The sequence below is a fragment of the Armigeres subalbatus genome, chromosome 3 (genome assembly GCF_024139115.2).
Source record: "Armigeres subalbatus isolate Guangzhou_Male chromosome 3, GZ_Asu_2, whole genome shotgun sequence".
Classification (NCBI taxonomy): Eukaryota; Metazoa; Arthropoda; class Insecta; order Diptera; family Culicidae; genus Armigeres; species Armigeres subalbatus.
The window spans coordinates 247,673,652-247,689,276 of NC_085141.1; the positions used below are offsets into that span (position 1 = coordinate 247,673,652).

Consider the following 15,625-nt stretch of genomic DNA (forward strand, 5'->3'; position numbering starts at 1 on the left):
TGGAAACATATATAAAACCTTATACTTAAGATGAAAAATGGAAGTTTTATACTAAAAAGCGTGATTTCGGGCTTAACATCATATAAATACATTAGAAAACTCCTAAATACATATCAAAAGCTAAATAAGAGCATACGCCTAAAAGTAGGCAATATACAGGATGCGCAGATGTTGTATAAAATGCATTTGCAACGATTTTTTATTCAACACGAAATTAAAAACCAATAAGATATATATTTAAAAATGCATATCAATTAGGTACGTTGCACAAATCGACCCCAAATGTCCTTTTGATCCTTCAAGGACATTCTTAGGCATACCAAGTTTGTCGCAATTGCATAGCATGCCAACGTACCTCGATAAAAACAATTTTAATCAAATTATTTAATGAAAAGTCAATTATTCCATATTAAATCCAATTAAGTCTAATTTCTTCAAGTACGTTGCACAAATCGACCCCAAATGTCCTTTTGATCCTTCACGGACATTCGATAACCATTGGTCGTCCGGTAGTGCTGGCAGAAACATTGATTTCTTGCATATGGTTTGAACAATCAATTTTCGAAACGTAATAACATTTTTTGTAGACCTTCCAGCTATGTACCTTCTTCGGCAAAGTCTTTCGGCATCTTCCAGACTTTATGGTAACGTATTGAGTCACGTGGTTGATGATAAATTGAAGCCGCCAACAGCAAAAATGTGAAAAAGTACGTTTTTCCATACTAATGTCCATATGAATTTAAAATGCAATGCGGCATGCGAGGTCGCAACCAGTCGAGCCCATATTTTTCACAGTTGATAGGGGTCCCAAAACAATTCAGAAAAACCTTGATCTCACTTGATCGGACGATGTTTGCGTTTTTCCATACAACTGCGCCCCACTCTAATATATATGGTAATGGAATATTGCCCGTTGCATCAATTTTCAGACTCCGGCGCAACTTTGTTTTGCTTTGAATTTTTAGCGTGCACACCAATACATTCAAACTATCTTTGTAATTGTTTCTTTTTGTTGTTATTTATCGGACACACGTGTTTTTGTTTACTCAAACAAACAGCAAACAGTGTTAATTCATTTGTGTGTGTGATGGAACGTACACACGGTCAAGCAGTTTGACCAACATTGACTCCACCTCTCGTTTATTCAAACATCCACCAAGTTTTACCAACAGCGGCACGAACAATCAATTTATTCGACCAACAATATCACACACGAACGACCGAAGCGCCGACTGGAGCACCAACCATCAAAAAATATATGAGGGTTTGTGCAACTTCACTACAAATGCTCAAACATGTTCAGCGGACCTTGACTCCACCCCGACAACTCAAACCAAAATCAAACCGTTTTAATGTTTTCCAACCGAGCCGCCAACTGTCAAATGGTTGTTCAATCAACTTCACACACGTTCAAACAAAGCAGTCAATGTTCGTCGAACTGCTTGACTGGTGTGTACGTTGCATGACACGGGGAAAATATTCACGCAAATAATTTTCGCAAATAATTGACGCCCGTAGCAGCAGTCTCAGCAGAAAGCGGAACATCGAGAGGCCATGGCCAAAAACAACAACCTTCGGACTATCGTTTAGTTACTGTTAGTGGCACATTGTGGAAAGAAAATCGGTTCTTCTCAGGACTAAAATTTTATGAGAAGAGTTTATTGCAAAAATGGCATCGATTACGGTCCCCGGATACCAGTGGCGCCACTAAAAACGTTTTCTTAATAATGGCTTTTTAGCAGAAAAGTGAAGTTTTTACGCAAGGTACGGACTATCGTTTGTTTGCTATAGACCTATGCAGAAGTTCATCAAATTCACTCACCCGATGGATTTTGACATTTGAGCGAGTCGTCCACTCGAACAAAAGTCCATTTTGCGTTCATTATGCGACCCACTCAAACGTAATTTCTTGGGGAGTTCATTTTGCGTTAAGCCCCAAATGCAATACAACGGAACGGCGACAGAAACGGAAAATTTGACAGTTAGCCCATATATTTTCTGTCAAATTTGCCGTTTCCGTCTCCGTTCCGTTATATTGCGTTTGGGGCTTTAGTCTATGAATGATTAGAAAGGCGCATTGTGGATCAAAATCGATTCTTGTCAAATCCACCATTGTACACAAGAGAAAGTAGAGCCGAAATATTTTCTTTAAAAGGCACATCATAACCGCTTGGTGACGGTAGAAAGTTGGAATAGATAGCAGTAAAAGTGAGGGGGAGTAAACAATGATGACGTCTCACATCCAGTGTTGTAAAATGTCATTTGCATTCGTTTGTATAATTTTCCCAGAACTTTTTTCAGAAGGTAGCTATCAATTCATGTTGTATGACGAACTTATAGCGGTTAAATGGGCCTACAACTTTGTCTAACGAGACTTTGCTGTAAATATGTAATCTGGGGCGTGAGAGGCAAAATGTCATTCAAATGACATTATGTCAAATGACACGTGACATTTTGGAGAGTTTTCACTCTCCAGCCTTTGATGTTATACTTAGAGCAATGTACCCTTGGACAAAAATATAACCCTACTCAAGCGTTATGAGTACATTCAAAATTATGGAAGAAATTTTGCTTCTAAAGAAAGTTATGAACAAATTAGTCAAATGACATGCAGATGACATTTTACAAGCCTGCTCACATCATTGAGATAGCAGTCAAATGAGATTTTCCCAAGATTCTGATTTCGGTATACTTGCTGTTTATTATTGAAAAGGCGCGTCATTGAAAACAAAATCATCTTTTTACACTAGAGAAGGCAAATCATAATCACTTGTTGATGGGCAAAATTCTTTGTCGGTAGCAGCCCATGCGCTCCTTGCATGGAGACGTTGCAAAACAATGTATTAGAATGGATGACGTCTATCGTGTTCCAGCGGCAAACCATAAATTGGCTGACAGTGGCATCAGTAGTGGAAATTCATTTTAAAATTTTGATTTCCGGCGTGCGCGGTACGAAAATTTCTCTCCTCTTTGAGTGGAACTGTGGCCCTGAAAAGGGCCGTTTTAAGTAAAGCTACTTCCTCGTTCATTCACTAGGAGCTGACTTACTTGGTGGCGACTTTGGAACCCTCCAAAACGGCGGGCTTGGCCAGCTCGACACGCACAAAGATGTCGTTTACGAGGCTGTTTATAATGCTCGACGCCTTCGATGAGACGCCCTTGATGATGTTTCTCTGAGCCTTGCTGCCCGTAGCAACCATCATTGCTGTTGCCTTCTCCGCAGCCTTTCCACCGCCGGTGATGTCTGGTTGGCGCTGCGATGCAATTGTCCTGCCGATTTTCCGAGAAAACCAGACTTCGGCTGGTCAGAATACGTTTGCATGGAGTCCGAGGCCCCGCCCCTTTGGGAGCCGTATCATTGGCATCGGCTTGCTTGCTCCGCCTTTCTTTCGTTCGATGCCAGTGCTTTCGTACATAACCAGGGACTCTTCTTCTTCTTTTACTTCTTCAAAGTGCAAATTATTATCGCTTGGCGTCGGCAGCAGCGCAAGCGCTCTTCGGAGGGGGATGCTGCGAAAATTTATTCGCATGGATGGTGTCTTTTGCGTTTTAGCGGTAACTTATCGAGTGGCTGACATTGAGGTCAGTTACAATGAAATGAAATTTTCTCTAGATTCTGCTTCGGTTTTGTCGTTGCTTGTGATTGGGAAGGTGCATTACTGAAAACAAATAGGTTCTTTCCAGAATCATAATTTCACACGAGAGAAGATTGAGCCGAGACAAATATTTTTTTAATATTATTTTTAGTATAAATCATAAGCAACAAGTTGGTTCTTATCATAACCATCATATTACATGGGAGAAGTTTGAGCTGAGACTGAGATAGTGTGTTTTGTATAAACATGTCCTAAACACATGCTACTTGAATTTTATACTATTATGCTATTGTTGTTTATAGTACGCTTGGCCATAATTTTTCATTTAATCTTTTATGTTTTTACATGTCTTATTGTACTTGGTACAGTCATTTTAAATGCGAATGCATCTGTCAATTATGCATATATGTCTGTCAATAATCCCGTGTTACAATTTCTTCGAGTAGAATTCAACTTAATCCCTGCTGATACAGTTGTTAACTCTGATCATGAAGATTCCGACGCCGGTGAAAATGTTGTGATGCAGTCCGCAAGAGTAGATCTCGATAATGAACGTGGTGACGTTGAAGAACATGTCTGCTGTCGCTGATGATGGCGAACATATTTTCTTCACTTTCAACACAAGACAAACCTAATTTCGATCGGGCTGATCGGGCTGACCAGAAACGATTCGTGGAAAACGATGTCGATTGCGCATGTGATGTTTGTGCTAGAATCTGGTTCAGAAATGATTTGAAACCAATCTCCAACTCAAATGCTGCCGTGTTACTTACGACAAGTTATTTCGAAACGGTGGAAGGATTTTCGGCGTGTTTTCACGTGTCGAACAAGCCCGAACCGCGGATCAATTCCCACATTGTCGCAATCAAATGTCTTTACATATCCCAAGTTTCCGTCCAATTTGCCTCAGCTGGACTCACTCACCACAAGACTGGTGTCTCCCAGGATCAATTTCATGCAGCTTTGTAGTTTGCGGCATTCTGCAGGTTTGTGGAAAAGTTATTTTACTTAAAATTTTATTACATCAAATAAATATATGATTTTCCTAATCCATTTTCATTTACATGGCTGTTATTATCGGCCAAATTATCAACATTCCAGTCGACGTGGCCCAGATGGTAGACGAACTTCCCCGCCAACTGGATGACGACTATGCTATCAACGGGTGCATCAAGAAACACTTCATACTCAAATCAAGCTACTTGTCCGGCTACATGAAGAAAGGTACCGTTTGAAGCATGGCGTACCGCTCTACAGGCGGAATGGAATTGCTTTCAATGAAGAAAACTTGGCTGCGATCGGACAAACAGAGCAGACGGATATTTCAGAGGACCGTAGGGCAGTATTCCTTAAAGTCGTCGACGAGATGAACGAGGTCGGAATGATGATTGGACAACAACATACACTCATGTGGAATGAAGACAAGTGTCTGGAACTTGCACCGGCACAAAATCAGAAACCGCTTTCCATTATCTATGATGAGTTTGCTGAGGAGCTGTCTTTCCCCGATAAATATTTATCTTGGACATCCGAGATGCTTCAACCGTGAAGTCCATGTGACAGCGTTCATGATGGCTCCTAGCGAGGTGCGGGATCGACGGGGTGCGAGACCGGAGTATATTTTGTATATGACCATGAAAATCCTGCGGCTGCGGGTATCGGAAGGATAAAACAATACCTTCAAATGCATGGGCACTGCCAACATAACAAGGGCGCAGTCCGCAATACCGCAATATCAACGCCAGGGAACATATTCAGAATTTCAAAATAAACACTTCGCGTAATCCTACGTCCAATTGGCGGTCGTGCCTCGGATACAACCTTCTACTTTTTTTTTAACTTCACAAAAGCCTTCCCTTCCCGGAGAACGTACACGGTTAGAAAATTTTTTCTAATATTAGGTACTTTTCACTCAAATCGGGGGTTTAGTGTGGCAACTCAAAATTAAGTAAATTTCTCTTGACATTAAATAAAATTCACTTAACATTAAAAAAAATACATCATTTTAAATAGAAACTAATCCAAAGTTTGGTAATTTTCACTCAAACTTTGTAAACATGAGATTACTTAACGTTGAGTTCCCACACTTTTCTGCCCTTGTTGAATGGCTTTGCTCTTCATTTTATGACAACAAAGGGAAGAGGGAGAGAGAAGCAAGAGAAAAAAGCACCTAAAATTAGGTAAATTTTTCTAACCGTGTAGATCTGATATAAAGTTGTGGAGTAAGGCAGAATTTTTTCCTTTCGCGTATTCTAAGTATACGTAAAGGCTATAGGATCACTCCAAAGCCGAACTTTTGATAGAAGGCTCGGAGACCCATAGTGTTATATACCAATCGACTCAGCTCGACGAATTGAGGTGATGTATGTATGTGTGTGTATGTGAGACACACTTTTTTTCTACTTAGAGTTATCCGATTTGCTTGTAACAGGTTGCATTCGACGCAGAATCCATCCTATATTTTTGACGTAGAATTACGTCTTTCGGTAAGACCGGGGGTCATTCCAAAGTTTCGAATTCGGATTAGCATTAGCATTAGCATTAGCATTAGCATTTAGCAGTTCGCACAAATTCGTGGGTGGTACAAGCCAAGATTATTGTATGAGAGTAGCATCACTTTCATCCGTTACCACAGATATTGATTTGGGACTAATCACTAACTCTTAGATGGAAGCAATGTACTCTCCAATAGTCGAGATCTGTCATGGCCACGTCCTTGCGAATGCTGGGGAAAGGGAAGGATGATTTGTTGGACACCTACTTAAGAAAGATGTAGAGAACTCTACGACCTCTCATAGGTGCCACGGGAGGTTTTGGGATTGTGTGGAAGGTTATAACAGTAGGAATCGTTTTGGTATAACGTGAAACACAGAAAGAACTTTAATAGAAATACAAAGTAGGAAAGGGTCGAGCCTGGAATTGAACCCACGACCTCCTGCTTATAAAGCAGAAGCGGTAGCCACTAGACCACCGAGCTCGTCTTATTCCAAAGTTTCGAATTCGGATCATCACAAAAAGAGGGTAGGAAGTAAGAGCCAATAACTCAGCCGTTTTTTAACGGATTCTGGAGATTTTGGTATGAATCGATCAGCTAACTCTCTAAGATTTCATACAACTATTGTAAACAATTGATTCAATGCATTTAACTATTGAAAATCCAATTTCGAGAGTTAGTACGCAATGAACATGCACTAAATAATTGAATTTCGTATCCACTATTGAGCTATACGTAACTCTACTTTTAACCAACGGTCGTGTCTTTAATGCACCTTCTACTTTTTTCTATTGAAAATTGGCCCAATCGGCCATTGCATTCTGGAGTTATTAAAAAAACCTTGATTTTTCCCCCCTTAGAAAAAAAATCAAAATTAATTTTTTTTTTCAAAATCTGCTGCAATGCATTCAAATAAACGCAAATAAATGTGAATTGATGGAAATGACTGAATCTATTTCTCTAAAGTGCAATTTCGACCTCTGTTATGTGCTTTTCTTGTTATTTTTTATGTGTTTCACGAGAAAGGCACCATCACCGCTAGGTGGATTAATCTGTTTTTTCATAGACTAATTGAATGTTTAGTAACGAAATTATAAAATAATGAAAAATCGTTTTAATAAAAAAAATATGATTGAATGAATCCAAGATTTATTCCTTTTAGGGGTTTTTCGAATGCCCATTAACGATGTGTAATTAAAGAAATTTAAAACTCTGACGAAAACTTTCTCAACGAATATTGTAGTTCCTGTTGAAAACCGAAGTGAGCTCTAGCGACAGCGCCCGAATGCATAGATGTACACTACTCGCGATGGAGTTGCGACATCCGAAAATGAGAGAAGACTCGATTGTCACCAGGGCTCTCTTCAGTTTTCCATTCATTTACGAAATCTCATTAAAATGCTTCTCATGTGTCCTTCATTCAATACTCGAATGACACCTTCCGGATCTCAATGATCTCAAAAATCCTTAAAACATTTCCAAAATTATGGACAAAATCGACAAAAATCTTACAGAATATCCAAAATTAATGCAATTATTAATTTTTTTTAAATACGGAGTTCATCAAGAAATTCCTCCAGACATTTCTTCGGAAGTATATCCTGCAAGTGTTCCAGAATTTCGTCCAGGAAGTTCGTCCGGAAGTTCCTCCATGATTTCGTTCGGAAGTTCCTCCCGAGTTTCGCCTGGAAATTCCTCCAGGATTTCGTCCGAAAGTTCTTCCAGAAATCCCTCAGGAAGTTCATCCAGCGATTCATCCGGAAGTTCCTCCAGGATGTCGACCGGAAGTTCCTCCAAGATTTCGTCCAAAATTTCTTTCCAGGATTTCGTCCGGAGGTTCCTCCAGGATGTCTTCCAGAAGTTCCTCTAGGATTTCGACAGGAAGTTCATCTAGTAATTCTAACGGAAGTTCCTTCATGATTTCATCCAGAAGTTCCTGCAGGATTTCGTGTGGTAGTTTCTCTACCACACGATAGAAGTATCTCCAGGATTTCGTTCAGAAGATTCTTCAGGATTTCATTCGAAAGTTCCTCCAGGATTTCATACGGAAGTTCCTCCAGGATTTTGTTCAGTAGATTCTTCACGGAATTTTCTGCAGGATTTTGTCTGGAAATTCCTCTAGGAGTTCGTTCGGAAGTTTCTCCCGGATTTCGTCTGGAAGTTCCACCAGAAATTCCTCAGGAAGTTCATCCAGGGATTCATCTGGAAGTTCCTCCAGGATTTCGTCCGAAAGTTCCTCCAGAAATTCCTCAGGAAGTTCATCCAGCGATTCATCTGGAAGTTCCTCCAGGATTTCGTCCGGAAGTTCCTCCTGGATTTCATTCGGAAGTTTCTCCACGATTTCATCCGAAAGTTCTTTCCAAGATTTCGTCCGGAGGTTCCTCCAGGATGTCATCCGGAAGTAGAGGTGTGCGCCGGTCCAATATTCATCGGCGGCGGCGTTTGTCAGAGTTTTGGTCGGCGGCGGCGGCGTTTTCGGCGTCACGCCGATAACTATTTTAGCCGGCGGCGGCGGCGGCGTGAATCGGCGTGGCGATTTTTTTTATCACGTCCCTTAAAAATTTGTTTTGCCTTTTTCCTAAATATTCATTTGGAAATTATTTAGGACAAATCAAGCATCCGAAAGATATTCAATTTGCAAAAAAGAGCTAACCGCGATGGAGGTTGGTACTCTAATGTTGGATTCTGATGGCTTTTCCACAAACGTGACCTTTAAGTGGTCTTTTTGTGTAGAGGTTATCACGCCTATCTAGAGAGTAGGAGGTTGAGAGTTTCAGTCCCTCCAAGACACGTGGATTCTTTTTCGCAAATTTCATATCAGTTTGGCCATATGCACAGCCAAGATATTCAACAAAAAAGGTTTTCGAGTTGCCGAATAATATGCAGTTAACTGTAGAATCGCCTGCTTTGAGCGTGCTTACAGCGGCACACTAGGAGTTAACTTTCTGAAATCAGTATGGCGAAAGGCATCTAAGGTTCGATTTCTCAAAATTAAGCACCTTCATGGAAAAATATTTGATAGGCGTAGTAGCGAACACCATCCTTCATAACTGGTACCAAATAGTTTTTCATGAAAACTTCCTAATGTTGAGGATTCCCGCGTTAGATGTCTTTCGCCATACAAATTTCTGGCGGTTAACTCCGGCTGGCTATTTGCGCATATACGACAGCGCTTGAATGTGGAAGCGGTGAATATAAAATCTGCCACTGCCAATAATTCATTGTAATTATTCTCGGATTTTCCTCGAGAACTACTCTGAAGTTTAGACAAATCTATGGAATTACCAAGAGAAGCTTTCAGCAGAAAATTCGTCATGAGAAACTCGTCAGAATTTTCACGAGAAATTGTTCTAAATTTCAACAGGAAAATCCTCGGAATATACATGGAAAGTTCTTGTCGAGTTTCTGTTGAGTATTCTTCGAAATTTACTTCATAATTGTAGGAAAGTGCGACTGATAGAATGGATGTTTTAACGTTGGCTTTCTCAGACTAAAATAATTAACGCTGCTAATTTGGAATGGCTAACGTAAAAACAGTAAATTCTTAAGATTTTCTGCTGGAGACTCTAAGGAGTTTTCAAAGAAATGTCTATGGAAGTTTTCACGAGAAAGTCTCCGGAATTTGACGGGAACTTTATTAGAATTTCCGCGGAGGATTGTTCAAAATGTAGATTTTAATATGAAAAATCTTTGCATTTTTAAGGAATTTTTGGAAATTCTTTGTACATTAGGTGTTTGACAACTGAAACTTATTTAACTGCAATGCTTTCTAACTGCAATTCAATAGTTACATTAGTTTTGTAGTTATCGGACCGCTAAACTTCGAAACGATTTTAAATTCGATGATAGCTGCATTGCGCTGCACAATCACATGCACTTATATTGCATCTAACGTTGTCGGACGTGACAATAGTTGGACGTTTAGAACGTTTAGAACTGCATTCGCTAACTGAAACGAAAACATGTTGCAGTTATCGAACGACTAATGTATTGTCCATAAGAAATTCTTGGGAAATTCAGTTGGCCGAAAGCGTCAAGCGGCAGAACTGATAATTTGGCCGAAAAAATCGTTTACCCTAACAGGTCGTTTGACAGAATAAGTCATTTGGCCGGAAATATCGTTTGGGCTAACAGGTCATACGGTCAAATGTCAATTATTGAACGGGTAATTTAGTCGAAAATGTCCATTCGTTTGGCTAAATGACATTTACGGCGATAAGGCCTGTTTGTCAAACGACCGTTGAACGAAATTTTGTAACCTCTCTACTTTTTAAGTCGATACTGGTCTTTAAGCCAAAAGTCATCTAATCAAATCCCATTGAGCTGAATTGAACGTTTGTCCGAAACTATTATCAGGTCGAAAATGGTTTGACAAAAAATGGAGTTTGGCCGAAAGCGACATACAGCCAAAAGAAACATTCGGCCGAACTGGTAATTAGGCCGAAAAAATCATTTAACCAAATAAATCATTAGACCGAAAATGCCGTGTGACAGTAAAATATCCTTTCTGCAAAATACCCTTCCGGCCAAATGGCAATTTCTGTCAAATGACCTATTCGGCCGAACGTTTTTTTTTTCAATTCCGTCAATTTTTTTGTAATAAACATTGTGAGCTGATAGAGCGGTTATTCAACCAAAAATAGTCTTCTACAATAAAAAACTAGCTTATTCAGCCCTAATTGTTTGTTGGGTATTCAGTCAAACGACTTTTTCAGCCTATTAGGACAAACTGTTACGGTCAAAATCCGGCCAAATGTTCCTGTACGTCGCTTACGACTAAACTACATTTTCTGTCAAACCTGTTTCGACCAGATAACAGTTACCGTTAAACGCTCAGTTCTGCTAGTTGTACTTGGCTAGATTACTTTTGGCCTAAAAGCCAGTATCGACTTAAAAGTAGAGAGGCTACGAATTTTCAATGGTCAAATGACATTTTCGGTTGAATGGCCCAGTCTGTCAAAAACCTTTTCGGCCAAACAGCATTTTCGACCAACGATGGTTTCGACCAGACGACCTTTTAGAACAAACGGCTTTCTCGGCCAAATTACCCGTCTGTCGCTTTCCGTCAAAGGAATTTACCAAGAATTTCTTATCGAAAATGGAAAGAATTTTTTGAAGTAATCCAAAAACATTCCTTAAACATTCCGAGCAATTTTCCATTGAAAACCAAAGAATTTTTCGTTGAAATCTACATTTTGAAGTTTTTCTCGTGAAAATTCCACAGTCTCCCGCGGATATTGCAAAAAAAAAATCTGTTTTAAAGTTGGCTATGCCAATCTAGCCGTCTACTGATGAACTTCTCCTTGCGAAAAAAATCAATCTAATAAAAAATAAAAAAGAACTAACCATCTTAAATGATCTAGATTGAGGAAGTGTAAATTTCGAAAAATTCTCAACAGAACTCAATAGTAACTTTCGTGAATATTCTGAATATTTTCCTAAAGAAATTTTGAACAACTTCCCGTGAAAACTCTGAAAATAATTTCCAAATGAATATTCTTGAAAAACTTGAAGAATTTTCTGGCGAAATTCAAAAGATTCTCCCGTTAATGTGTTGAAAATATTCAAAATGACCGATTCATTCGAACTTTCGATCGAATGTCCATTTCGATCAAATAGCCCTTTCGACCAAATGACTATTTCGGCCAATTAGGCTATTAAGCTAACCATTTTTTTTAGCCAAAGAAACTATCCGACCAAATGACATTCTCGGCCAAATAACTTTGGGCTAGATACCCTAGCAAAGTCTGAAAACGTAATGAGTGCATATATAAAACATATTTTGATTTTGACTAAAAATTGATTCATAATTTGTTTTCAAATATGAATAATCATGATTGATTACATATTTTGATCTAATTTTGCTGTAGATTACTAAATTGAATGATATGACATCAAACTGTGTACTTATTTTGTTATCGGAAACCAATATCAAAATTAGTTTTCGATTTGCTCTCAATGATAGCAGGAATAGCTTTCGATTTGATGTCACAGTAAGCCTTTTTTGCTATACGTTTTGTTACTTAAACGTTAAAACGACCAAAAAGATATCAAGTTAAGTAATAATAATCCATTATTTCACAACATTGAAACATGTTATCGATTTGCTCTCAATCTTTGCTCGGGTAGGCTTCTACCAAATAGTCTTTTCGGTTAAACGACATATTCGGCGAAACAACTTTCAGCCTTGTGATCTCCGGCCATATGGCTTTCTGCTGAACGCCTCTTTTCCATTCAAAAATTAATTTCAATGGTAAATTCTTTGGATTTCAAAGGGAAATCCTTCGCAATTTACACACAAAGTTTTTTTTTTTTTGTTTTTACGGAGATATTTTCAAAATTTCAACTAGAAATTGTATGGGATTTACATGGAAATCATTGGTATCTTCACGAAAAAATCTCTGGTGTTTCAACGTGATGGATCAGGAAATTATACAGGAATTCCATTGAATGTTCAGAATTTCCACTTCCACTTCCAAAATTATGCGGACATCTTCAAATTTGTATCGGCGTGGAAAATTATAGATAAGCGGCGTGACAATTTTTAAACGGCGGCGCGCCGATGCAAAAATGTCGGCGGCGGCGGCGTGCCAAAAACTGTCGGCGACGGCGCACACCTCTATCCGAAAGTTCCCTTAGGATTTCAACCGGAAGTTCATCCAGGAATCCTCATGAAAGTTCCTCCATGATAGAATTTCTAACGCGACTCCCACCCACCCCCGGGAATTCTTACGGAAATATCTCTGGAAGTTTTTCTGGGTGTTCATATGGAAATTCAATTGCGAATTCCTACGGAAATTAATCCGGAAATCCCTTCATGCATTTCCCATTGCATTCCTCTAAGAAGTCCCAGGAGAATAGATTTCTTCAGAAATTCCTCTGGAATGCACTCGAAATTTTTTCTGGAAATTATATATTTTAAGTTCTCTTGGTAATCCCCACAGAAACATTTACAGAAATTCCTTCCGAAAAACAAATTCGGCGGCATGAAAATTTTCCATGCGGCGGCGCACTGATTCAATTTTGGCGAAAGCGGCGATTTCTTGTTTGTATTTTGGCATTATTTTTGTTTTGTTTTACTTTTGCTTGATTATTTGTGTCTCTGTTATTATTTTACATTACTACCAACATCATTAGGGCTATAATGATATTAATAATAAACGATCAAAACTTTTATGTATTTCGAATTTCAACCAGAATGTGATAACTTTGATAGATTACCAGACAATCACGTGGTGAAGATTATTTCCATTATGAAAGAAACTAATTTCCTACGAAACCCGCCATCCTGTCTCACCGCACAGGAATTAAATATTTAACAACTTCGGAAACCACAACAAATGTTACCTCTTCCATTGCAACAACCCAACCTAGGTATCTGTCCTATGAAAACAAAACTCCGTCTTCACGCCCTCTCAAAAATGCTACCCAAACAGTTTCCGAAACGGTTTTGACCCTTCTTTTTCCGTTTGCTCATTTAACACTTTTGATGCTAGAGAGCAGCTCACCTCCACCTCCATCATCGGGCAAGGCAGTCGGCTCCAATGCAATAAATCTTGGCGCATGTAATGACAACGTGTATACGAATGAGACTCATCTTCCACGAATTCCTACCGTTTGCTTGCTCCATATGTCGTGGCCGAGCAAAGATAAATGTCTCATTAGTCGAGCCGGGATCCTCAGAAACATGTGAATATCCCTTCGAAAAGGATTCCTTTTATTGCTTCCCATCCGCATCAGTTACAGAGGGGTTGGAACGTTTCGCAGAGGATGAGCAATAATTAAAATTTAAATTGCACTCACGCGGAATACAAGTGGGAATTCACCACTTCCAGCATGGCGTGGCACGCCGGCACAATGATGGCCGTAAAATGGTAAAGTTTTTCTAAATTGCATTCTTTGGGGGTGTATTATTCTTAATGGTGACATAAAGGGGTAAGGAAGAAGACATTGTGCTAATGAGACAATGTTTCTGAATATGATACTTCATGAAAAATTGATTAGAGAAAAAACAACGCTTACGAACTGATTGATGATGTTGCTTTGCGTATCGTCGTGCTCAACATGTGCCGCACAACAAACGATTTTCGATTCACGTTGACTTCCCCCGATTTGAAATGCGTGCCAAATGGTGGAACGAACGAGCCAAGCAATCGCTGCTAAAAATGCAAGTCAAGCGTGACAAAAGATTTGTTTTTTTGTCAGTTTGTTTTCGCTACCTTATACAACGGGCTCGTTGGTCTAGGGGTATGATTTTCGCTTAGGGTGCGAGAGGTCCCGGGTTCAAATCCCGGACGAGCCCACACTGATTATTTTTTACATAATGGTGTTATCAATCAATTTTTTTTTCGCTTAGATTTCGACATTATTGCTTCATAAGAACTAAGGTCGCAATTGTGACTTTTCATGTTTCCTATGGTATAGGTAATTGAAGTGAAGTCGCTCGACGTCATTATTTTACGTTTATATATTGGGCCTTCATAAAACAACAACGTCGATATTTCATTGTTCAATTGACGCACTTCAACATGTGGAAGTCGGAAACTACACTCAGACTCAGTCGAACCAGTCGAACAGTTTCGGGTTAGAGTCATTCCCCTTTCGTAGCTTCTGTCTCAGTCGGTGTGCTGTGTGCGTTGTGTGATAATGGTTTGATTCTTATCACCGCTTATGTGCGTGTTGCCTGGGTTTGCCACAAAGAACATCCACACTGACTGTAAGGGAGAAGCGTGTGGAAAGGAAGATTAAATTCTGTGCCGTATAGGAAGTGAGGGGTTCTGCCAATCAATGAAAATGTTATTTTTTGAAGTGGTCTTTATACTCATCGCTAGTACACACGATAGAATCAACGGAAGTGATGGAGAGTGGATGTAAAAAATGATGAGAATGAACCTCCAAACGCACTCGCCCTCATAATTCGTTTTCACTCTTAATTTTTTCTCATCGATTGACTTCTTATGTGCTTCCTAGTTGGATAAAATATTATTATTATTCATTCTTCTGTCGCAGGATCGACAGCCATGTGAGATAAAACGCATTGCTTTATGTGACTCTTTCGATCCAATGAAGTGGATTCGGTAAATTTTCTTCTGCAGATTGCAAATTTTATTGGCTATAGAAGCGATCCTTAGGAGGCTGAGGTGGAAAATTAACTCGGTAGATTTGGGAGGCGGCCGTGTTTAGTCGAGGGGTACGTCATTCTTCTAGTTACTTGATGCTCAAACATTCCCGCCACCAGCCCTGAAATTTCTGCATAGAAATAAAAGATAAATCTCTTGTACCAGTGTACCTCTACTCTACTTCTACTCTGCTTGGTCGGTTTCACAATCTTCCAACTATCCTGTAAACTTCCGGTGATAACCACCTCTCATTTAATCATCGGCACATTTGATTGGGACTATTCGCCACATGCTGCCTGCTGATTGTACTCTTTGGGAGTTGGCTGTCGCTCTCGGATATGCACTGCCGGATACTATTAATTAACACCTTATTTCAAAACTGGTTGGGTGAAATTTCCAATGTAATGGATTATTTT

At 39.4% G+C, this 15,625-nt stretch overlaps 1 non-coding gene across 1 annotated transcript; it reads left to right on the forward strand.

The window, feature by feature from the left end:
- Positions 1 to 14,320: 14,320 nt before the first annotated feature.
- On the forward strand, positions 14,321 to 14,392 carry Trnap-agg (transfer RNA proline (anticodon AGG)). Its single transcript has one exon. It is a non-coding gene; the product is annotated as a tRNA-Pro (tRNA).
- The last annotated feature ends 1,233 nt before the right edge of the window (positions 14,393 to 15,625 follow it).